Raw genomic sequence first — 26,779 nt, forward strand, 5'->3', positions numbered from 1 at the left:
ATTTTAAGGATATGTAATTTCACTTGGCACAAATTGAGAAATATGAGGATTAATGTTAGAAATTGAGTGTAAAATAAAGCAAACCAATATGAATTGCAGTTTGGCCCTCGAGCTGGATCGCCCTCGAACCAAATAAATGTCTAATTGAAAAGGATAAACTGAACAACGGAATAGGAGAACTGAAGAGAGAAAATTTATTATATTGATTTGTTATGCGTGAATGTGATGATTACAAATGATTTGAACCCCCTTTATATAATAGGAGAATTCTAGTTATGGTATAATTTTAAATACAGAAGGAAATCTCATGATTGGCTAAACAATCGTTCTTGATTTAATTCGTGCTGAGATTTCCGCCACGATCCTTTCCCGATCACGGATATCTCAGCTTTCCGTTATTCGACTATAGTAGGTTTTCTTCGGTCTCGCTTGATGTCTATCCCGTTTGGTCTTGATCCTGGCTGGTCTCGATCTCAATAGGTCCTTCAAATTTCGAGCTTGGTACCGTATCTTCATGTCTCGGTCTGATATAATACGGGATCGGACCTCGGCCTGCCATCTTAGCCTCGATTAACCATACAAAAATGGGCGAGCCCGATTTTGACCGTATACAGATAGTCCCCTTGTTTTTCAGAAATAAGATAATGAGAAACGACACGAATTCTCGAGCTTCATCTTTCGACTGATGACGTCACCGACCAACTCGATCATAACGTAAGCAACGTGACGTAAACGACAGAGGTGACCCAAAGATCCCGTCGATACAGTTCCCCAGGCATTTAATGTGCGTCAGTCGACCACTACCAGTCTTTGAACCGTCGCCGTGAAACCAATAAATAGATCCCTTCTCCACTATATCAAACTTTACTTTCAATCTCTTTCATTCTAATCTTCAAAGTTCTTTGCATTCTTCAAAGCTTTCTATCTTCATGTCTTTGAGTTCCATCATTTGTGTCACGCCCCGAACCTGGTGGGCAAGACCGGCATCCGGTGCCTTACCTATCTTTGCGTACCAACTTGTGACTAAGGGATTCTAAAAATATAATGTCATACTTTGGCTATGGGCCACATTGCAAGACAATTTGCGAACGCTGACAAAATATCAATATAAAGCTGGGCCGACAAGGCCGACATAACTACTACAGCTGACAAACCAACAAAATATACATACGAGGCTTACAAGCCCAACATACTGACTAACTGACAGGATATGTCTACAAGCCTCTACTGATGGATATACTGTGATCGGAACAGGGATCCGACCTACTCATATCATATATACATATATACACAAGATGTACATAAAGCTCTAGACCCAGCAACTCCAAAGGGCATGGAGCTTACCGATCAAGCTGAATTCAGGCAACACCTAATGAAGAGGTCTACCCGTCTGTCTGTCTGAACCTGCACGCATGAAATGCAGCGCTCCCAGAAAAGGGACGTCAGTATGAAATAATGTACCGAGTATGTAAGGCAATCTACTGAAAGCTAAAATTGAACTGATAATATAATAACTAAAAATAACTGGGAGTTAAAGATAATCTGAAGATATGCTCACCTACTGATACTGACTCAACTCTCTCAATATAGTAAGTAAAATAGCTGTCCGGCCTTATAAGGCTCGGTATATATAACTGCTCTGCCGTAGTAGGTTCGCTTATAGGCGCTCGGCCATACCAGGCTCGGAATATAACTTACTATCTAATCAGAGGTTACCCAATAGGGGCCTGCCTATCGATTATAGTTCGATGGTAATAAAAATACTGTAATACTGTATATATATGCTCTCTGCTCTCTTGACTGGAAGAAGACAATACTCAATTAAATATGAAGTCCCGATAAGGAGAATATTGTAATTTATGAGACTAGGATAATGTATATAAATTCGGGAGTATGAACTTCTCTTTATGCCTCACTATCAAACACATGTAATTACGAGATCATGCCAAAATGAAGGAAGGGCTTAGCCTTAACATACCTGAACCGACTCTCTTGACAATCCTTCTAACACATGTCAATTGCGACAACACATAGCTGCGGATCGAAGTAGGGGAAAATCCGTACGATATTCTTGAGAAGGATTGCACCGTACTCCCTTAGAATTGCAAAATCCCGTTGCTACATTTTCATACGAATTTGTTGAGCATTCATCCGTTACTTTTTGTAGTGTAGTATGAACTTGATGAAGTAATTCACATTACTATTGAAAAATCTGATCATTGTAAGTGTGACCCTTCTTTATTTGGTGATTTTAGAGAAGATTTGTATTAGTGGGTGTGGGCCCCACTTATGGCTTAGTTGGCTAAAGACACCTCCAAGTTTTGCCACCTTGGTTGCCACGCTAATCTCCATTAGGCTCATCCAAAATATTTTAATTAATTACCAATCCCTTAATTAACTAGTTAATTTCTCACTAATCCAATAATTATCCAATTATCCACATAATTAAGAATTATCTCAAATTACTTAAAATACTACTCACTTTTAACACACTTTGTACACCTTACTATTATGGTTATGTGGTACCTTGTATGGCATTAGTCCATAAATACCGGGTATTATAGTACGGACCGTATTTTATCCCAAATTGTCAAATTTTAACGAAACTTACTTTTTTCGATTTGCTTACCCTCTCACCTTCACGAATTTACTTATCCCTTGTTTGAAATAACATAATACTTATAATTTCAAAATAATCTCATTCCCGAGCTTACGCGATTAACTTACGACGAAACTTTAACGTACAAAAATGCGGGATGTAACATCTCATTTTCGAGCTTTCATCAATTTATTTATGGCGTACTTTTACGTACAAAGAATATAGGGTGTAACAGTTTTTCCCTTGTAAAACACCAAATATTACAATCTCAATTCTTCTTTGCCTTCAAAAACTAAATGGCTAAGACGTCAAAAATTGTTCCATAGAAGGAAACCGCTTCCTCATCTCGGCCGGCGAGAAAACAACGGCGGAGCCACGCCCTGAGGAGTTTGTTCCCGGAGGGTATGTCATTAGTTCTGACTTCAAAGTCGAGAAAACCTCATCGGTCCCTGGTCGATGCGAACCGGTATTGAGATACATATGCTCGATATCCAAAAGCTTCCTTGACCAAGTGAAGAAAGACTACAACTGGGGAGACAAAGAGGTCGTGATATCGGCCCCCGAAAAAGCGATCACTATCTACGTGGAAGGGTTCTTGAGTGTTTACACTTACCCTTTGGGTCCCCTCGATCCGGTCATCATAGACTTTTGCAAGAAGTACTAGGTGACCCTCGGCCAAATTCACCCCTCTTTCTGGAGGATCGTGATACTGCTCCGATTCTTTGTGAGCAAAATCGATGGGCTTCCTTTCACCCTTGATCATCTCATAAGGTTGTATAGCCCTCGACTTTATCGAGGTTGGATAATAAAGATCCAATGCCGGGCCACAAAGGCACTCATCTCGAGCATAGACGAAGACAAAGACAGGGGTTGGATCGGCCGGTTCATCCGAGTGAGGACCACAGACCTAATTCCGGCCGAGAGCATGCCATTTCCCGAGCAATGGAATATGAAACGCAAGTATGACTTCGTTTTTAATTTCTGTTTGTTATTTTCACTTCTTCATCTTCCCTTATCAGTGTTTTTCCCGGTGTAGCTGCTACCTGGATGCCGGGTGCAATTTCTCATCTCGAGAGTTGGGTTAGGAGCCTGGTCTCGACATCAACACACACCGAGCACGCATGGCACGATTTATCAAAGGGCCTGTGGGAAGCCAAAAATCATGGTAAGCCTTGTTCCCAACTTAATGATTTGGTCATTGCTTAAACACTTTTCCGAGCTTACTCAGTTTCTTCTTTTGTAGGTCTCGGGAAAGATGCGACGATGAGGCCCCCGTCCGATGATAAAGAAGCCTCACCACCTATCTCGAAGCCGGAGAAGGAGGGAAAGAGGAAGAGGGCCTCGACCTCCGAGGGGCAAGAGCCCAAAAAAAGAGAGGCTCGCAAGCCCAAGAAGAACGTTATCCCCCTGACTATGGAGTCATTCCAACTTCTAAGGGAGGAAAAAGAAGAAAAAGAAGAAAAGGATGATTCTGGGCAGGTGGCCCGAACACGAACTAATACCGAGACTCAAAGGGTTGCTGAGTCGGTGGAAGCTGAAAACATTCTACCCCGACCTAATAAGGTCCCAAGAAAAGATTCGGCCGAAGTCCCCGAGCCGGCTAGAGTCAAAGGTGCCTCACCTCGGGGCGAGAGGGCTGCTGAGGAGGTGGTAGATGTTGCTATGGAGGCCGGGCTCGAGGCTCCTTGAGACAAAGAGAATGCCCCAAAAGATCCACTTGGGGCAATAGAAATCGGGGACTCCCCATCGTTTCCTTCATTCTCCGAGGAAATGATTCAGGAGGCTCGGGCCGTAAAGACATCTCACGTAGAAGGGATCCATGAAGAGGAGGATCCTTTCTGTGGTTATTTTGCTGGGGTCGATGATGTCACTGGTCTGAGTGATTTGGAGGTGCCGAGGAAGAGTTCGGGCGAGGCTTCCTCGAGTTTCAGACTGACCAACCAGTTTTCGGCTCCTAGTGCCGATCCCGGTGCAAATGAACGATTATTATCACGGTCCTAGAAGATGCACGAGTTCTTGCTACCCTCGTAGGGGTGGCTAGTTACCTTCAAAGTTTTATTACGGAGGAAGACCAAACTCTAATGGACGAGGTGGGAGCACCTTGTCTTTTTAACGAAGCCCAACAAGCTCTGAACCAGGTAAGCCCCTACTCTCTTTGTCAATATCAATTTTCATACTTGAGTTTTTTGTATAATTCTTTCTTTTCTATTTTTATAGACCTCGGTGCTTCATCATGAAGCTTTCTTTCGATTTCGAGGGGAGCTAAGCCTATATGAGGCCGAAATCTGAGGGCTCACTGAGGAAAAAGTCGCCTTCAAGCTTCTTAGTGAGCAAAAGGAAAAGGAAGCAAAGGGCCTTCATGCTGAGCTGGAAGCGGCTCAGAAAGAACAAAATGATCTGGCCGAGCAGGTAAGAAGAATCTTAGAAGTTAAAGACACCGATTCGAGCGTGGTGGCTAATAGTTCGATCCCACTGGTCCAGTAAAAGCTCAATATAATCGGGCAATTTCGTGAGGAAGTAGATGCAGTGAAGGCGGAGACCATAGCATGGAAGAAAAACATGGATCGACTTGCCTCGGAAAAGGAGGCTGCTCGAGCTCAACTGTCCTCGGCTGAAAACCAACTCCAAAGTATGAAAGAGAAAAACTTGGTGCAAGCCATGAAAATTGAAGAGTTCCAGTCTCGGTTGGGTCCAGCAACTTCCAATCGAGAGAAGCTGGTCACAGAACTTGCAGTTGCCAAATCTGAGGCTGAAACGGCCAAGGCTGCTGCTGATGCAATTGTGGCCGTCTACGGGGCCGACGCCGAAGCCGCTCAGGTTCAAGCAAAGGAGGTTGCTGAAGCTGCTCAGTTCGAGCACACTGGATTGCCAAGCATGCCAAATGCAAGTCTCAAAGGGAGACTCTCGAGGAGATCCACGCTCGTGGCTTCGATCTTACTGCCAAGATCGAGAGTTCAAAAGAGCTTGAAGCTGAAGCCAAAGTGTTGGCCTTTCCCAGTGATGACGATTCCGGGAGCATGAGCGGGTCCGAGAGTAGAGAATACCCCGAGGGTGAAGATGTTGCTCCCGGAGAAGACTAGGCCCTTAGAATCTGTATCTTTCCTTCATGCTTTTTTTAACGTTGTTTTGGATTTTTGTATAGAATTCCTGTCGGGCCATGCTGCCCTTGTAAATAAGTTTTTGACATATATATAAAAATTTTCTTTCTTTCTGTCTTGTGAAATTTTGCTTCCTTTCTGCCTTATGAAATTGTATTCTATGGTCTGGGGTTTAGGCAATTCGATCGAAACCGAACTAGCATAGCTTTTACGATCGAGCGAGTGCTTGCTCGAACTCGAAGTGAGGTAACCCTTAGGTTTTTATTTGAGCGAGGACGGTCTCTCGAACTCAGCAGAAAATAGCCCTTATGCTTTTGTATTAGGCCGATATGTCACTTGTAAAAAGAATGTTTATGGCTTTCTGTTACAACCCAAATTCGCATACCATAGATCACGCCGTAAGTTAGTCGACGTAAATCCAAAAAGATATTATCTTTGAGATGATAAGAAGTTAATCCTATTGGTCTTAAACGATACAAGGGTGTATAAGAGTGGTTAACAAGTATTAGAAGTTAAACGAATCAAGGATGTTGTAACCCGTATTTTCGGGTAACACTAGAGGTGATTAACTATCCCAAGAGGTCTTGTTTTAATGTATTTCAATCATATAATATCCGCATCATAAGTCTTGAAGTCAAGCGAGTTATGAAACAAAAGTCGATAAAAGTTGTCGCAACTTAGGTTTATAATTTTACTTAAACTTTAGCTCAAATATTACTGCATTTTTCTCCCAATGTTCTTGGAATTATGGGGTGATATACCTATCAAATTGAATATCTATGAGTCTATTTTCCAACGCATTAAACCGTTTGTCGATACGATCTCGGAATAGAGAGATATTTGCGTTTTCGCGAGAGTGCGCCAAGCTGCTCTCTATGGGCCCCACAAAGGCTGTTTAAGACATATGGACATATATAAGATACCTCAACCCCGTTTTAAGTCATTATTTTTCAGTATATTCAGACCTTATAACCCTAAAAACAGTCTCTCAAGGTTCTCTCATGATCCAAGACCCAAACAAAGGGCAAACAACACAAATCAAATGTCGGGAATCCCGTGGTGCTAGTAAGTTTCTTGTTCTTCTTGTTGTTGCTGATTTTTGTGTTGTTCCAGCTCGTGTGGGAGGTTGTTTTAAGTGTTTTATGTCCTGTAAATATACCTTCAAGTTTTTAATATCAACCCTAGGTGATTTCAAGTCTTCTAAAGTAATTCTAGCGCCGAAAAACCCGAATTAATTGCTAGTTTCGCTTCCTTGTTCTTGTGGCAGAATTGAAGGGATATTTCGTGGAAAATTAAGGTCAAATTGGAGTTGTTCTTTCTGTTTAAAGGTAAGGAACCTCTTACTCTATATATATTTAAGATTATCCAAGTTGTGGCTAAGTCGTTGATGCTAGAACTTGTGAAATATATATCGAAAGGCTTGGTAGTAATGTTGTTAGTTGGTGGACTGTTTTGGAGGCTCAATATGATTATTAATGATGTTGTTTGGGCTGTTTGGTGATTGTATTGACTTGTGGGAAGTCATATAAATAGGGGAGGTGCTGTCCGTTTTATCGTAAAATAGGTTGCGGTCGATACATAATAGTTACGATGCTTAAACGATAATGATAGTGTCATTTCTCTTATTGTAGACTAAGGAGTCGTGACATTTTCATAGCTTGAGGTTGGGAAGTATATACAAGGTATGTGAGGCTATCCCCTTCATTCTTTTTCACGACTTCGATTGTACATAATGTAATGAACGAGCTCCCAAAGATACTCTACTCTTAGAAGCTAGCAGTACTTACATTGCTGCCCTTCTTATAAAATGATTGATATTGATGTTACTTCTCTTATTCTTATATTATCAATTTTGTTGGTAGTTCCTGATTCTTATAAGATTCTTGATGAAGAGTTAATCCTAATAACGTGTACCAAGGATACCGACTTTACGTCACTCCGAAAGGTTCAAAATGTGATTCCAATGAGTCCAGCATGCATCATATATATATGTATCTATTTTACTCTACCGAGCCGCGCTATGGTCGGCCGGGTATGGCACCTATTGTGAAACCACTGATCAGTTGGGTTTTACCGAGCTCCACATGGCCGGGTACGATTCTACCGAGCCCTATAATGGCCGGGTACGTTTTACCGAGCCTATTATGGCCGGGTACGATATGATGATGATGATGCCCATAAAGGCGTATGTTTTAAAAGTTTATGTATATATATATGTATGTATCATGTATTTCATGTCAGTAGCCCTCAGAGGTACCCAGATGTCACAGGTTGTATATTCTCTATCACTGTTTACATTATTGTTCTTACTTATGCTTTTCTGCCTTATATACTCAGTACTTTATTCGTACTGACGTCCTTTTTATTTGTGGACGCTGCATGTCATACTGCAGGTCCTGATATACGGGTAGACGCAGCTCCCCCACCACAGTAGGCTGTCCAGTTCAGCGGTTATTGGCGAGATCTCTTCTCCGAACTTGCCGTGGTCTTGGTATGCATTTTTGTTATAGATATTATGGGTATGTCGGGGCCCTGTTCCAGCAATGTTGTAGCACTTAGGTTCCTTTAGAGGCTCATAGATAAGTGTCGACTTATGTATGGTTTAGAATGCCTTGTCGGCTGATTTTTGTTGTATAGTCTTTCATGGCAGCATGGTAGCTCGTACCTTATATATAGTTTTTTGACAGTCTTGTCGTCCCATGTTATGTATGTTCATGACATTATCTTTCATTGTTGGATGTTCATGATCCATGTCTACTATTTATATTGATCTTGTCGGCCCTTAAAGATAATAAGGAAGGTTAGATAAAATGTACGTTGGTGCTCGGCAAGTATGGCCCGGGTGCTAGTCATGACCCTCCAGTTGGGTCGTGACAAACTTGGTATCAGAGCAAGTCTGTCCTAGGGGATGTCTATGAGCCGTGTCTAGTAGAGTTTTGATTATGGATGTGTAGCGCGCCACATTTATAATCAGGAGGCTACGTGACATCTAGGGTTGTTACCTTCTTCCTGAATCTAGATCGTGCGTAGAGTTGAGTAGTAAGTGTTCATATCTAATATTCACCTTGTTTTCTTTCAGCGATGCCTTCGACTAGGAAGCAAGCAATTAGTAAACGGCTTGATACAGCTGTGGGAGAGGGTAACATTCAGGTGCCTCCAGCCAGAGCAGGCCAAAGTGAGGCTCAGAGTGAGATGCCGTCTCATACCTCTCTGTCTCCTCCCGAGGATATTAGGAGGCACCCAGTACATCCAGTTCCTCCGTCTGGCACTACAGACCATGATATGCGCAGTGCGGTGCAATTGTTGACTAGCTTGGTAGCTGCTCAGGCTCAGAGGCAGAATACCGGTGCTGCTGATAAACCGGTTAGTGCGAGAGTTCGTGATTTTATTAATCTAGACCCTCCAGTGTTTACCGGATCAGACCCCAAGGAGGACCCACAAATATTTATTGATCAGATTCATCGTACATTGCGGGTTATGCATGCTAGTGATACGGAGGCAGTAGAGTTGGCTTCTTATCGGTTACGGGATTTAGCGGTTTTCTGGTATGATAGTTGGGAGAGATCTAGGGGTCCGAACGCTCCTCCAGCCGTGTGGAAGGAATTTTCTGAGGCCTTTCTTCGTCACTACTTGCCAGTTGAGATACGACGAGCTAGAGCTGATAAGTTCTTGAACCTTCGACAGGGTAATATGAGTGTACGAGAGTATAGTATACAGTTTGATTCTTTAGCAAGGTATGCTCCCCATATGGTGTCAGAGATGAGTGATAGGGTGCATCTGTTCGTGAACGGGTTGGGACCACATCTGATAAATGAGTGCACAACAGCCTCCTTGGTAGAGGGCATGGATATTTCCCGTATTCAGGCTTATGCCCAGACCCTAGAGGATCGTAAGCGCCAGCAAAGGGCAGATAGGGAGCAGGATAGGGGCCAGCATAAGAGGGAGAGATTTGCAGGGTATTCTGATGAGTTCAGAGGCAGTATCAGGCCCCAATCTTCGAGGAGTTCGGCGCCACCTGTAGCTAGTGCTCCTCCACAGTTTCAGAGGCCTCGGTATGATCGATTTATCTATTCTGGTTCAGGTTAGAGTTCGAGGGCATCAGGCTCATAATTTCATAGAGATACTAGTCAGACGAGACCCCCAACACCTCGTTGTGATCAGTGCGGCAAGGCCCACTTTGGACTGTGCCGTCGAGGTTCCGATGCGTGCTATTCTTGCGGACAGCCTGGTCATATGATGCAAGATTGTCCTAACAGAGGAGGTGGTGGTATGGCTCAGCCGACTGGATCTATGTCTGGTTCTTCCTCATCAGTTCGACCTCCAGCACAAGGTTTTCAACAGTCGACAGGTCGTGGTAGAGGTAGAGGTTCAGTGCCGAGTTCGAGTGGTGCTCAAAATCGAACCTATGCTCTAGTAGGTTGACAAGATCTTGAGTCATCTCCGGATGTTGTTACAGGTATATTGTCTATGTTTTCTTATGATGTATATGCGCTAATTGATCCAGGATCTACCTTATCATATGTTACACCCTTTGTGGCTAATAAGTTTGGCATTGAACCTGAATTGATAAGTAAACCACTTGCGGTATCCACTCCGATAGGAGATTCTGTGATTGCTAGAAGGGTATATAAAGGTTGCACTGTGATGATTTGTAGTCGTCAAACCTCAGCAAATTTATTTGAGTTAGAAATGGTTGATTTTGATATGATAATGGGAATGGACTGGTTGGCCTTATGCTATGCAAATGTTGACTGTCGTACGAAGATGGTTAGGTTTCAGTTTTCTGGTGAACCCGCCATTGAATGGAAGGGGAACATTGCTACTCCGAAAGGTAGGTTTATTTCCTATCTAAAGGCAAGGAAGATGATCTCAGAAGGTTACATTTATCATCTTGTTCACGTTAGGGATGCGGGGTGAAGCCGCCTACTCTACAATCAATCCCCGTGGTCAATGGATTTCCAGATGTTTTCCCAGATGAACTCCCAGGCCTTCCTCCTGAAAGGGAGATTGAGTTTAGCATTGATGCATTGCCTGACACTCAACCGATCTCTATCCCTCCATACAGGATGGCCCCGACAGAGTTGCGAGAGTTGAAGGCGCAGTTGAAGGACTTGCTGGATAAGGGTTTCATTAGGCCTAGCACTTCACCTTGGGGTGCACCAGTCTTGTTCGTGCGGAAGAAAGATGGGTTGTTAAGGATGTGTATCGATTATCGACAGTTGAATAAGTTTACAATAAAGAACAAGTATCTACTTCCAAGGATTGATGACCTGTTTGACCAACTTCAGGGTGCCAAGTATTTCTCCAAGATTGACTTGCGTTCAGGGTATCATTAGGTGAGGGTTAAGGAGAAGGATATTCCAAAGACGGCCTTCCGGACAAGATATAGGCATTTTGAGTTCTTGGTGATGTCGTTCGGGCTAACAAATGCCCCATCAGCTTTTATGGATCTCATGAATAGTGTATTCAGACCCTATCTTGATGTGTTCGTGATCGTATTCATTGATGACATTCTAGTGTATTCTCATTCGGAGGCGGAACATGCGGGCCACTTGTGGATAGTATTACAGACCCTTCAGGATCATAAGTTATATGCTAAGCTCTCTAAATGTGAATTCTGGCTGAACTCAGTAGCATTCTTTGGCCATGTGATATCTGATGAGGGTATTAGTGTCGACACTCAGAAGATCGATGCAGTGAAGAATTGGCCGAGACCTACAACACCGTCAGAAGTCCGTAGCTTCCTGGGGCTAGCAGGATATTATAGGCGATTTGTAGAAGGGTTTTCCTCTATATCAGCACCATTGACTAAGTTAACACAGAAAGCTACCAAGTTCCAATGGTCTGATGCTTGTGAACATAGTTTTCAGGAGCTAAAGAATCGATTGACATCCGCGCCAGTGCTCACTCTCCCAGAAGGAACAGAAGGTTATATGGTATATTGTGATGCCTCAGGTATAGGTTTGGGGTGCGTATTGATGCAACGTGGGAAGGTGATTGCTTATGCATCAAGACAATTGAAGAAGCATGAAAAGAATTACCCGACTCATGATTTGGAATTGGCTGCAGTAATATATGCTTTGAAGATATGGCGGCACTACTTATACGGTGTCCATGTTGACATCTACACAGATCACAAGAGTTTACAATACATCTTCAAGCAGAAGGAGTTGAATTTGAGGCAGTGTAGGTGGCTTGAATTACTGAAAGACTATGACGTCGAGATATTGTACCATCCCGGTAAAGCCAATGTTGTGGCAGACGCTCTCAGCCGTAAGTCAATGGGAAGCTTAATACATATTGAGGCAGGTAGACAAGGGTTGACCAAAGAGCTTCACCAGCTGGCCAATATGAGAATTAGATTGTTGGACTCTGATGACGGAGCTGTTACTGTACAGAATACAGCAGAATCATCTTTGGTAGCCGAGGTAAAAGCACGGCAATATAAAGATCCTACCTTAGTAAGATTGAGAGAGGGAATTCAGCAGTGTAAGATTACAGCTTTCAAGATCGGAGGAGATGGGACACTGAGATACCAGGGCCGATTATGTGTGCCTAGTGTGGCAGGGTTGCGAGAGAAGATTATGATTGAGATTCATCAGTCCCGATATTCTATCCATCCTGGCTCGACAAAGATGTATCATGACGTTAAGGAGCAGTATTGGTGGGATAACATGAAGAAGTCTATTGCAGAATTTGTAGCCCAGTGTCCTAATTGTCAACAAGTAAAGATCGAGCATCAGAAACCCAGTGGATTGATTCAGAATATAGAGATTCCGACCTGGAAATGGGAGGTGATTAATATGGACTTCATTATTGGATTACCTCGCTCTTATCATAAGTTTGACTCCATCTAGGTGATAGTTGATCGACTTACAAAATCTGCCCATTTTCTACCAGTTAAGACAACTTACACGGCTGAAGATTATGCGAAGTTGTATATCAAGGAGATTGTTAGGCTTCATGGTGTGCCGGTATCTATTATATCAGACCGAGGAGCTCAATTTATGGCTAACTTTTGGAGGTCTTTTCAGAAGGGTTTAGGCACACAAGTAAATCTCAGCACTGCATTCCATCCGCAGACTGACGGACAGGCTGAACGTACCATCCAGACGCTTGAAGATATGCTATGAGCATGTGTTCTAGATTTCAAGGGGAATTGGGATGACCATCTGGCACTTATATAATTTGCCTACAATAATAGCTACCATTCCAGTATTAAAATGGCCCCGTATGAGGCACTGTACGGGAGGAGATGTAGATCACCAGTTGGATGGTTCGAAGTCAGTGAGATAGAATTATATGGGCCAGATTTGATTCACTAAGCCATTGAGAAGGTGAAAGTGATACAAGAGCGACTGAGGACGACACAAAGTAGGCAAAAGTCTTATTCCGATGTCCGGCGTCGTGATCTGGAATTTGAGGTTGGTGATTGGGTTTTCCTGAAGATCTCGCCGATGAAGGGTGTTATGCGTTTTGGGAAGAAGGGTAAGTTGAGTCCGCGGTATATTGGGCCGTACAAAATTCTTCGACGAATTGGACAGGTTGCTTACGAGTTAGAATTGCCATCTGAATTGGAATTTGTCCACCCGGTATTCCATGTATCTATGTTGAGGAAATGTATTGGAGACCCTTCTCGGGTCGTCCCTATCAAAGATGTACAAGTTACAAAGGATCTATCATATGATGAAGTGCCAGTGGCTATATTAGATCGACAAGTCCGCAAGCTGAGAACAAAGGATGTAGCTTCCGTGAAAGTATTATGGAGGAACAAGAATATAGAAGAAATGACATGGGAAGCAGAAGAGGAGATGAAGTCTAAATACCCTTACCTATTACAGAGTGAAGATAACGAGGATGCCGAGGGAAAGAAGGACACATTATAAGGTGAAACGGCTCTATGAGGTAAGCAATAGCTTGTGAACACTCTTTTTTTAATACAAAATGGTGGTATGCAGATAATGTACATATCCATAATGCTTTGTATAGTCTTGTAAGGCCATAGGTTGGGTTTAAATTCTTGCAAGTTTGGCTAGTGTCCATTTTATAGGGGAAACTCAGCGGTAAATCTCCGTCAGAATCCACGATGAGTTAGACACCCCATAAACCCTTACATTCGAGGACGAATGTTCCTAAGGGGGAGAGGGTGTTACAACCCAAATTCGCATACCATAGATCACGTCGTAAGTTAGTCGACGTAAATCCAAGAAGATATTATCTTTGAGATGATAAGAAGTTAATCCTATTGGTCTTAAACGATACAAGGGTGTATAAGAGTGGTTAACAAGTATTAGAAGTTAAACGAATCAAGGATGTTGTAACCCGTATTTTCGGGTAACTCTAGAGGTGATTAACTGTCCCAAGAGGTCTTGTTTTAATGTATTTGAATCATATAATATCCGCATCATAATTCTTGAAGTCAAGCGAGTTATGAAACAAAAGTCGATAAAAGTTGTCGCAACTTAGGTTTATAATTTTACTTAAACTTTAGGTCAAATGTTACTGCATTTTTCTCCCAATGTTCTTGGAATTATGGGGTGATATACCTATCAAATTGAAGATCTATGAATCTAGTTTCCAACGCATTAAACCGTTTGTCGATACGATCTCGAAATAGAGAGATATTCGCGTTTTCGCGAGAGTGCGCCAAGCTGCTCTCTATGGGCCCCACAAAGGCTGTTTAAGACATATGGACATATATAAGATACCTCAACCCCGTTTTAAGTCATTATTTTTCAGTATATTCAGACCTTATAACCCTAAAAACAGTCTCTCAAGGTTCTCTCATGATCCAAGACCCAAACAAAGGGCAAACAACACAAATCAAATGTCGGGAATCCCGTGGCGCTAGTAAGTTTCTTGTTCTTCTTCTTGTTGCTGATTTTTGTGTTGTTCCAGCTCGTGTGGGAGGTTGTTTTAAGTGTTTTATGTCCTGTAAATACACCTTCAAGTTTTTAATATCAACCCCAGGTGATTTCAAGTCTTCTAAAGTAATTCTAGTGCCGAAAAACCCGAATTAATTGCTAGTTTCGCTTCCTTGTTCTTGTGGCAGAATTGAAGGGATATTTCGTGGAAAATTAAGGTCAAATTGGAGTTGTTCTTTCTGTTTAAAGGTAAGGAACCTCTTACTCTATATATATTTAAGATTATCCAAGTTGTGGCTAAGTCGTTGATGCTAGAACTTGTGAAATATATATCGAAAGGCTTGGTAGTAATGTTGTTAGTTGGTGGACTGTTTTGGAGGCTCAATATGATTATTAATGATGTTGTTTGGGCTGTTTGGTGATTGTATTGACTTGTGGGAAGTCATATAAATAGGGGAGGTGCTGTCCGTTTCATCGTAAAATAGGTTGCGGTCGATACATAATAGTTACGACGCTTAAACGATAATGATAGTGTCATTTCTCTTATTGTAGACTAAGGAGTCATGACATTTGCATAGCTTGAGGTTGGGCAGTATATACAAGGTATGTGAGGCTATCCCCTTCATTCTTTTGCATGACTCCGATTGTACATAATGTAATGAATGAGCTCCCAAAGATACTCTACTCTTAGAAGCTAGCAGTACTTATATTGCTGCCCTTCTTATGAAATGATTGATATTGATGTTACTTCTCTTATTCTTATATTATCAATTTTGTTGGTAGTTCCTGATTCTTATAAGATTCTTGATGAAGAGTTAATCTTAATAACGTGTACGAAGGATACCGACCTTACGTCACTTCGAAAGGTTCAAAATATGATTCCAATGAGTCCAACATGCATCATATATATATGTATCTATTTTACTCTACCGAGCCGCGCTATAGTCGGCCGGGTATGGCACCTATTGTGCAACCACTGATCAGTTGGATTTTACCGAGCTCCACGTGGCCGGGTACGATTCTACCGAGCCCTATGATGGCCGGGTACGTTTTACCGAGCCTATTACGGCCGGGTACGATATGATGATGATGATGCCCACAAAGGCGTATGTTTTAAAAGTTTATGTATATATATATGTATGTATCATGTATTTCATGTCAGTAGCCCTCAGAGGTACCCAGATGTCACAGGTTGTATATTCCCTATCACTGTTTACATTATTGTTCTTACTTATGCTTTCCTGCCTTATATACTTAGTACTTTATTCGTACTGACGTCCTTTTTATTTGTGGACGCTGCATGTCGTACTGCAGGTCCTGATAGACGGGTAGACGTAGCTCCCCCACCACAGTAGGCTGTCCAGTTCAGCGGTTATTGGCGAGATCCCTTCTCCGGACTTGCCGTGGTCTTGGTATGCATTTTTGTTATAGACATTATGGGTATGTCGGGGCCATGTTCCGGCAATATTGTAGTACTTAGGTTCCTTTAGAGGCTCATAGATAGGTGTCGACTTATGTATGGTTTAGAATGCCTTGTCGGCTGATTTTTGTTGTATAGTCTTTCATGGCAGCATGGTAGCTCGTACCTTATATATAGTTTTTTGACAGTCTTGTCGTCCCATGTTATGTATGTTCATGACATTATCTTTCATTGTTGGATGTTCATGATCCATGTCTACTATTTATATTGATCTTGTTGGCCCTTAAAGATAATAAGGAAGGTTAGATAAAATGTACGTTGGTGCTCGGCAAGTATGGCCCGGGTGCTAGTCATGACCCTCCAGTTGGGTCGTGACACTTTCTCCCCTTTCAGGCTTGATTTTGTTTTTGTAAAGTTTGTAATAGCATGAAATAAGGAATTGTTCGAGAGTTCAAACAATTTTGTACTCATTAGAGTTTTCAAGGCTCGATATTATCGAAGCCTTTTATGATTTTTTCGGGGGTAGCCTTTGTAACCGGTTTATGAAAAAATTCGGAGGCATGTTTTGTTACGGAATTCGGACGTCTCCAAATCCTGTTAATTCAGCCGTAGCCTCTTTAGTTTGGGATTTTCCCCTTGGGCTTATATTCCCGTTTTATTTCAGGCTTGCCCGAAGTGTCAGTCCCTGAGTGGGGTGGCCGTGGCCTATAAAAACTGAGGGTTGCCTTTAAGGTCTTATGATCTAGAAGTTTTAATAACTAGATCTCGTATATTTTTCGGACAACAGTCCCCGAGCGTGGGGGTAATTATCCGAACTCCAGTTATGATAGGCCCTTAAACATGTTTACATAATAGATCGAGAGTATGAGATTGTAAAGCAGAAAAAACTTTTCTGAAGAATGAGATACCGGCAAGGAAAATACTTCTCTTTATAAATGATTATACATGCGTACATGTTTTGTTTCAGGGCTGGAACAACTTACACGGGCACAGTTCATTTGACCGTTTGGCCCTTACATAATTTACCTATCAAGACCCTACCGCTATGAAGTAATTTCTTCGCAAAAAAGTTTACGTTCGAGGGCAATGCCCCCCAGTATTCGAGGTTGATTGTAAAGAAGCCTCAGATACTGTTGAATTGTTCTAAGTTAGCACAATCAATGGTTGCCTCGTTAATAATCTCGCCGAAAAACCCATTTGGGACAAAATCGTTCTAAGGGAAAAAGAGTGCAACGCGTGCTTTCAAACCTAAAGATTTCGTGTCGAAGAACCCCTCGCCGTTTTAGGTCGAACACCTGCAAGAGTTAGTCAAAAATATAAATGAAAATGGAAGGGGCCGTACCTTAGCAGTAGTATCATTTTAGGAGTGACACGTTCCAATTGCTCGGTAGTTGTTCACCGTTCATCGTGCCGAGCTTGTAGGATCCCTTTCCGACAATTTCAAGAACCTGGTACTGTCCTTCCCAGTTCGGACCCAGTTTCCCTTCATTCGGATTTCGGGTGTTGAGGGTGACCTTTCTTAGAACCAAGTCCCCGATGTTAAAATGCCGAAGATTGGCTATTCGATTGTAGTACATTTCGATCCGCTATTTTTGTGCGGCTAATCAGACAAGGGCGGCTTTGCGTCTTTCATCCAATAATTCTAGGCTCGTATTCATGGCCTCGTTATTTGATTCTTCTGTCACATATCGGAATCTGATGCTAGGTTCTCCGACCTCGACCGGGATAAGAGCTTCGGCGCCAAAGACTAACGAGAACAACGTTGCTCCTATACTAGACTTCAACGTTGTGCGGTATGCCCAAAGAACCTCGAGCAGTATCTCTCTCCACTTCCCTTTGGTGTCGGTCAATCTCTTCTTAAGATTCTGAATAATGGTTTTATTGGTCGATTCGGCTTGTCCGTTCCCGCTGGGATTATAAGGTGTCGATAAAATCCTTTTGATCTTGTGATCCTCGAGAAATTTAGTGACTTTGCTGCCGATGAATTGCTTTTCGCTATCACATACAATCTCGGCAGGCATCCCGAATCGACATATAATCTGGTCCCAAATGAAGTCTATGACTTCCTTTTCTCTGACTTTCTCAAAAACCTGTGCTTCAACCCACTTAGAAAAATAATCAATCAAAAATAAAATAAATTGAGCTTTACCTGGAGCCGATGGGAGAGGGCCGACGATGTCCATTCCCCATTTGATGAACGACCATGGGGATAAGACCAAATAAAGCTACTCGCCGGGCTGATGAATTATCAGCGCATACCTTTGGCATTTGTCACATTTTCGAACGAATTCCTTTGAATATTTCTCCATGTTGATCCAATAATACCCAGCTCTGTTTACTTTGTGGACCAACGACTCGACACCGTTGTGATTTTCACAAGTGCCCTTGTGAATTTCTCGTAGGACGTATTCGGTATCTCCTGGTCCCAAATATATTGCCAATGGTCCATCGAACATCCTTCTAAACAACATTCCGTCTTCGGACAAAGTGAACCGTGCTGCCTTTGTACGTAGAGCTCTCGATTCCTTTGGATCTGATGGAAGTTTCCCGTTCTTTAAGTACTCTATGTACTTGTTTCTCCAGTCCCAGGTCAGACTTATGGATTTTATTTTGGCGTGGCCTTCTTCGATCACCGATCTCATGAGTTGTACGACAGTCCCCAAGTTGAGTTCGTCGTCTTCGACCGATGACCCTAAGTTTGCAAGAGCATCGGCTTCGCTGTTCTGTTCTTAAGGTACATGTTGTAAGGTCCATTATTTAAATTGATGTAAAATTACCTGTAATTTATCCAAGTACCTCTGCATTCGGTCTTCTTGGACTTCGAAAGTCCTGTTAACTTGGTTTACCACGAGGAGAGAATCACATTTGTCCTCGATGACCTCTGCTCCCAAGCTTTTAGCCAACTCGAGACCTACAATCATGGCCTCAAACTCGACCTCATTGTTAGTTAACTTTGAAGTCCTGATTAGATTATCTAATAATAGTACCCGTGTGTGGTTTTGGAACGATACCCAGCCCGGACCCCTTCGCGTTCGAAGCACTGTCCTTAAAGAGGGTCCACACCCTCGAAGATGTACCCGATTTTATTAACAGTTCTTTTTCAACCTCGGGTACGAGGGTTGGCGTGAAGTCGGCCATGAAGTCTTCCAAGATTTGAGACTTGATGGCGGTTCGGGGTCGATACTCGATATCATATCCACTGATCTCAATGGCCCATTTGGCCACTTGACCCGAAAGCTCGGGTTTGTGCAAAATATTGCGAAGAGGATAGGTCGTTACAACACATATTGGATGACATAGGAAATATGGTTTTAATTTCCTAGAGGCGCTTATTAAAGCAAGCACTAATTTTTCTAAGTGTGGATATCTGGTTTCGGCCTCACCTAAGGTCCGACTAACATAATAAATAGGGAATTGCGTACCTTGTTCTTCTCGGACTAGGACTCAACTTACCACTATTTTCGAGACTGCCAAGTACAAGTAGAGTTGCACATCCGGTTTCAGGGTGTGAAGCAGTGGCAGGCTCGATAAATATCATTTTAGTTCCTCCAGGACCTGTTGGCATTTCAGAGTCCATGCAAAGCTACTCTTCTTCTTAAGCAGCGAGAAGAATCAGTGACTCCTATCCGAGGACCTCGAAATGAATCGCCCTAGGGCGGCTATGCGCCCCGTTAGCCTTTGTACGGCCTTGACATTATCTACGACTGTGATATCCTTGATAGATTTGATTTTATTAGGGTTGATCTCGATCCCCCGATTTGATACCATAAAGCCAAGGAACTTGCCCGAGCCGACCCCGAACACACACTTTTCTGGGTTGAGCTTCATATTGTACTTTCGCAGTATATCGAAAGTCTCTAGCAAATGTTTCAAATGGTCCTCTGCTCGCAGGGACTTAACTAACATGTCATCAATATAAACTTCCGTTGATTTTCCTATTTGTTCTTCGAACATTCGGTTTACTAGGCGTTGATAAGTTGCACCAGCATTTTTTAGTCCGAACGGTATTACATTATAACAGTAAGTGTCATATTTAGTGATAAACGAAGTCTTTTCCTGATTCTCCGGGTTCATCTGTATTTGGTTGTACCCGGAGTAGGCATAGAGAAAACTAAGAATCTCATGGCCGGCCGTGGCATCGATCATACGATCGATATTCGACAAAGGAAAAGAATCCTTAGGGCATGCTTTGTTCAAGCCTTTATAATCTACGCACATTCTAAGTTTATTTCCCTTTTTAGGGACTACCACTACATTTGCTAACCATTCGGGATATTTTACTTCCCTAATGGACTATATTTTGAGAAGTTTGGTTACCTCGTCCTTGATGAATGCATGCTTAACCTCGGACTGGGCCCTCCTTTTTTGCTTTACTAGACGGAACTTCGGGTCCAGGCTTAATCGATGGGTAGTGATGTCTGGTGGGATCTTTGTCATATCGAGATGGGACCAAGCAAAGCAATCCATGTTATCTAAAATGAATTGAATAAGTTTTTTCCTAAGCTCGGGAGTTAACCTCGTGCCTAGGTATACCTTTCGTTCGGGTAGATACTCGATCAATATGACTTGTTCCAGCTCTTCGACCATTAATTTGGTGGCGTCAGAGTCATCAGAAATTATGAAAGATCGGGGGATCCAATAGTCATCGTCCTCGTCTGTCCCCTGCTCCTCCAATTAGGTCGAGGATGGTATTTGTGGTTGCTATTTGGCCTCCTGTTTTCCCTTCGAATCCGATCCCTTTGCTGATTCCGGTGTTACTTCGTCGACTGCAAACATCTCTTTGGCGGCAGGTTGCTCTCCGTATACCATTTTGACTCCCTCTAGTGTCGGGAACTTCAGAACTTGGTGAAGGGTCGAGGGTACTGCCCTCATGTTATGGATCCAATTCCTTCCGAGCAGGGCATTGTACCTTATGTCACCCTCGATCATATAGAACTTTGTTTCTTAGATTGTCCCGGCCTCGTTCACCGGAAAAATAATTTCACCTTTGGTGGTTTCACTCACCATGTTGAAGCTGTTAAGAACCCGGGCTGCGGGCACAATTTGATCCTGTAGGCCGAGCTGTTCTACGAGTCTCGATCGAATGATATTGGCCGAGCTACCTGGATCAATCAGAACACGTTTAACTTGAATTTTATTTATAAGAACAGATATTACCAGTGCGTCGTTGTGGGGTTGTGAGATCACCTTTGCATCCTCGTCACTGAAAGACAAGGTCCCTTCTGGTACATAATCTCGAGTTCGTTTTCCCTCGTGATCGACACCTTGGTGCGCTTGAATATGGGTCCCTGTGGAATGTCGACCCCACCAGCGATCATGTGAATTATGTGTTGTGGCTCTTCTTGTTCATTCTTTCTATTTGCATCCCTATCTCTGAAGTGGTTCTTAGCTCGGTCGCTCAAGAATTCTCGAAGATGCCCCTCGTTAAACAAATGGGCTACCTTCTCCCTCAACTATCTGCAATCTTTAGTTCTATGGCCATGGGTGCCGTGATACTTGCACATTTGATTAGGATTTCTCTGGGCCGGATCGGTCTGTAGAGGTCGAGGCCACCCGGTGTCTTTGATGCGTTCGATGGCCGATACAATAGCTGATGCATCAACGTTGAAGTTATACTCCGATAGCTGAGGTACTTCTTTAGGTTCGATGTTCCTATCGAAACCACTTTTACTCATGAGCCCTTAGGAGCTCTGTCCTCGATCATTTCTTCCATCACTTCGAACGGGGTTGCATCCAGGACCGTTGTTTCTCCGATCTCCACAGTATGGTTGATATCGATCTCTGTACGATCATGGTTCTCGGTCGATGTCCCTTTGAACTCTGCCAATGGGTCTATTTGGATAAACGGATCCCGAATGAGCCCCAAACTGATCATCCTCGACCCTGATTTTTGATTGGTACCGATTATGCACATCGACCCAGGTTACAGCTGGATACTCGATCAGATTCTGCTTTAACTGTTACGAGGCTACCGAACTTCGTATGTTTAACCCTTGAGTGAAAGCCTGAACGACCCAATCATCTGCGACGGGGGGTAGATCCATACGCTCCATTTGGAACCGAGACACGAACTCCCTGAGCATCTCGTTGTCTTTCTGCTTTACTTTGAAGAGGTCCGAATTCCTAGTCTCGACCTTTATGGCTCCGGCGTGTGCTTTGACGAAGGAATCTGCGAGCATGGCAAAGGAATCAATGGAGTTGGGCGGAAAATTATGGTACCATATCATCGCCCCCTTCGATAACGTTTCTCCGAATTTTTCAGCAGAACGGACTCAATCTCATCATCCTATAAATCATTCCCCTTTATTGCGCATGTGTAAGAAGTGACATGCTCATTGGGGTCAGTAGTTCCATTATACTTGGAAGTTTCTTGCATGCAAAATTTCTTTGGGATGGGCTTAGGAGCCACGCTCGGGGGGGGGGGGGGGATTTTGTATGAACTTCTTTGAATCCAAACCCTTCAGAATCGGTGGTGCCCCCAAAACTTTATCAACTCGAGAGTTATACGTTTCCACTTTTTTGTCATTTGCTTCAATCTTCTTCTCCCCTGATTCGATTATCTTTGTTAGATCCTTGAGCATTTTCATAATAGCGGGGTCAGTCCCCGATTCGTTCACGTCTGACTTCTCCGGTACTGGTTTGACCATATGAATAACTTTCAATGAGGGCTCGGGTTTGGCCCTACTCGGTGATTGGTTCGTATTTTGGAGCTGCGCTATGGCAGCTTGTTAAGCCTGCAACATTTCGAATATTATTCAAAGGCTGATTCCGCCGTCTTCGCCACCCTGTGTATTCTGATCGGCTGATCAAACGTCTCTGCAGAAGCTATTTTCGGGGTTGACGCCCTGATTTACATTCAAGGCAACATGGGAACTGGCGTCGATGGAATCTGCAACTGGTACTCCCTCGAGGTCAGCCTGAGGCACTTCATTCCCTGGGGCGGCTATGTTATCGTTTTCTCCATGAAAACCGAGGCCATTATCGGCGTGTGTGGGCACTGCTTGAGAGTTCGACATGTTGATCGTGAAATCAAAAACACATACAAGAACAAGTGTAAAACAATGTGCGTTATGAAAATTAGTACCATGCAATCACTATTATCTTTAGCCCCACGGTGGGCGCCAAACTGTTTACCCTTAAAATCGGATAACAATTAAATTTATAAGTGGTTTTAAGGATACGTAATTTTACTTGGCACAAATTAAAAAATATGAGAATTAATGTTAGAAATTGACCGTAAAATAAAGCAAACCAATATGAAGTGCAGTTTGGCCCTCGAGCTGGATCGCCCTCAAACCAAATAAATGTCTAATTGTAAAGGATAAACTAAACAACAGAATAGGAGAGTTTAAGAGAGAAAATGTATTATATTACTTCGTTATGCGTGAATGTGATGATTACAAATGATTAGAACCCCCCTTTATATAGTAGGAGAATTCTAGTTATGGTATAATTCTAAATACAGAAGGAAAACTCATGATTGGCTAAACAACCATTCTTGATTTGATCCGTTCCGAGATTTTCGCCACGATCCTTGCCCGATCACGAATATCTCGGCTTTCCGTAATTCGACTTTAGTAGGCTTTTTTCGGTCTAGCTCGATGTCCATCCCATTTGGTCTTGATCCTGGCTGGTATCAATCTCAATTCGTCCTTCGAATTTCGAGCTTGGTACCGCATCTTCATGTCTCGGTCTGATATAACACGAGATCAGACCTCGGCCTGCTATCTTAGCCTCGATTAACCATATAAAATTAGGCGAGCCCGATTTTGACCGTATAAAGAAGTCGGAAAAGATGATATTAGAGATCATAGTTGGTAAATGGGAAGTCAGTCAAGGCAATTCCACGTCAGAGCTATCAAATGAGTTGGGAATGACTGCTCAAAAGTATCAAAGGCTTCCAAACAAGTGAAAAGAACTCACAAGAGAAGAGAAAGATGCAACACTGATTAGATTACTTTTTTAGACAGTCATATTTTTATTGCAGGACATTAGTTCGTCATAATTGTGACAATAAATAGACTTTGTCCCCTTATCAATAATATAATATATTCTTTGACAATAAATTATGTTTGTATATTTGACAATTATAATTGTCACTAATCATGATGATTTATAGTAACGTTTTTGTTTTGTCGGTAAAATTATTATTTTTAGTGACGAAATGATAATTTAACTACGCAATTGTAAATCTTATTTATAAACTAGCAAGGGAAACCCGTGCTATGCACGGGCCCAACATTGTTAGCGTGATTTTCTAGGTTAGCTGAAGTCTTTTAGTACAATGTTGTATACAACATCAGAGAAAAGGTCTTTCACAACAAAGTAAAAAACAAAGTTGTTTACAACTCTAAGAACGTCATAATTGTCACTATATTGTAGGCTTATATACAAAAGGTATTCTATGTGCTATCACCTTAGTTATAAATACACAAAATTGTGAGTTTGAAAACTATATAAATACACCTTCTAAGGTTGATGCAAGTCCCGTTTCTGTCCATCTGCAACCATCCATTTGAAATCTCAAGTGCATGATATGGAAACCTTTGAGAATTAATGAGAAGAGTTGAAACTTTTTCTTCCATGATAGATTAACCTGCTGCAATACAAATTATAAGGTTTCAAAGCCAATTTCAAACACCAATGGTTCTGTAGTTTACTGCTTGGAAAACTGTGAAAGATAGTACAAGCACAAAAAGAATTGAGCTTTGAAACATATAGCTCAGACTAAAAAGTAAAATTAATTCATGTAACAGCTACATCACTTTGTAACCTTTCAAAATAAATTTTGACAGAAAAATGCCAATTACTTATTAGTTGAAAGGGGCAAAAATTAGTCGGAGAAGCTTCAACTTTCATCACTGCCCTTGTAGCTGAGGCTATTGTGTTTCACAACTTGGAAAACATGCACAGCAAAGTCATCACAATCTTAAAGTAACTCAACCTTGTAACATAATATGTTCTATAAAAAAATATGTAGAAGAAACAAAGTCCATATTAGGTAGTTGGTTAGAGTATATATTCATTTCTGCAAATTACATTATCTAGCTTTTACATTAATGAATACCTTTCTATTAAAAAAGGAAGAGGAGAAAACATAAATCTATAACATATAAAAAATAAAAAAGAAGCAAACTTTTTTTCTCAAATGCGCAACTCACACTGGCATATAGTAAGAAGTCCAAATTACCTTGCAGACATATAATCAAACAACTTAGGTGCATGGTCCACCTCAAATTCCTGGTAACAAGGACAAAATTCATCAAAAAGACACAACTTATGGGCAAATCAGGCACAATAACCGACATGCAGAAGCAGATCCATGATTTGAGTTTATGAGTTCCTACCGTAATTTTAAATTAATATGCAATAATATTTGGGTTTACAGTTAGATATTTATAAATATTTAGTGAATTTCTCAATATAAATACAGGTTCTACGCAAGAGTTACGGGCTCGGTAATCCGCGGTCAATGCTCTAGGTCCCCTGCCGACATGCATGTGAAAATTCTAGCAAAACGTTATTGAAAAAGAATAAAACTAACCTATACACACAAATTGTGATATAAAGAAAGTACAATAGATAGAAAAATGATTGCATAAATAACGCTAGAAACAAAGAGGCTACACCAGATATAAATAGAGAAATTAACAATCTCTTGCAAGAGGGAAGACCCCAAAAAACAATGCACTACACTATACTCACACCGCCAGTTACGTATACATCAGTACTCCATTTCCATTAGAGAACCCGATTTTAAGTATTTGAAAGAGTAAAAAATAGAGAAAAGAGGTGAAAGAAGTTTTGAAACTAACGAAGAAGACAGAAGAATCGAGTTCTTTGAACTTGAGCAGTGAAGGATGTAAAATCAGAAAGTTAGGATGTGAAATTTGCGTTAGAGCAGTACATGTGTCTGCTAAAATATAGTACGCACGTCTAATGGAAAAGCATGAGCAGTAAGATTCAATTATAGAATTACCCTTAGAAAACTTTAGAATTACCATAATACTCATGTTCGTACACCCCAACTCTCATTTTACTATAAAAGTAAAGTAATAACTATAAGTTCGTACCCATGTACCCATAAGTTGATGTTCGTCCCCTAAACTCTCGCTTCTAAAATATAGTAAAGCAGGGTTGTGACTAATTTATACATTTAGGGACAAAATAGTTTTTTTTTATATAAAAGGCATTCTTTAGTGACGATATTGTAACTGTTTAACTACGAAATATATATCAGTTTAGAGACAATTTATGTCATCACCAATTAAACTATATAATTAGTGACAAAGCAGTTTTGTCGGTATTAATGACCTTTTCAATGACGAAAATGCACTATCAACTACGAATTTTTTATACTTTTTTTGACGAATAAGTTCGTCATAAATTTTATCACTTTAGGAATGAAAAACGATTTCGCAGTTAATATAACTTTATTTAGTGACGAAACACAAAGTTGTCTTTGTATACTATTAGTGACGGTGTTTTAATTTAAGGACGAAAAATTGACAAAAAACATTTGTCACCAAAAGCCTTTTGTGACGAAACGTGAATTTTAGGTGACAAAATAATTCACCCCTAATAATCAAATTTGTTGATTATATAATCTGAAAAATCTAGCAATCTAATTCTTAGTAAAATGATCATAAATTCCTCATACGATGTCGAAACGTGATGATTCCAGTTGCTATAGTTCCAAAATTACGACATGGATCTAATGCTTCAATCAAAACAAAAATTGGAGCTCATTTGCTTAACGTGGTACCATTTATGCTTGAAGAAACGACGTCAAAACATA

Source organism: Nicotiana tomentosiformis, chromosome 2, assembly GCF_000390325.3.
Source record: "Nicotiana tomentosiformis chromosome 2, ASM39032v3, whole genome shotgun sequence".
In the NCBI taxonomy this organism is placed as follows: Eukaryota; Viridiplantae; Streptophyta; class Magnoliopsida; order Solanales; family Solanaceae; genus Nicotiana; species Nicotiana tomentosiformis.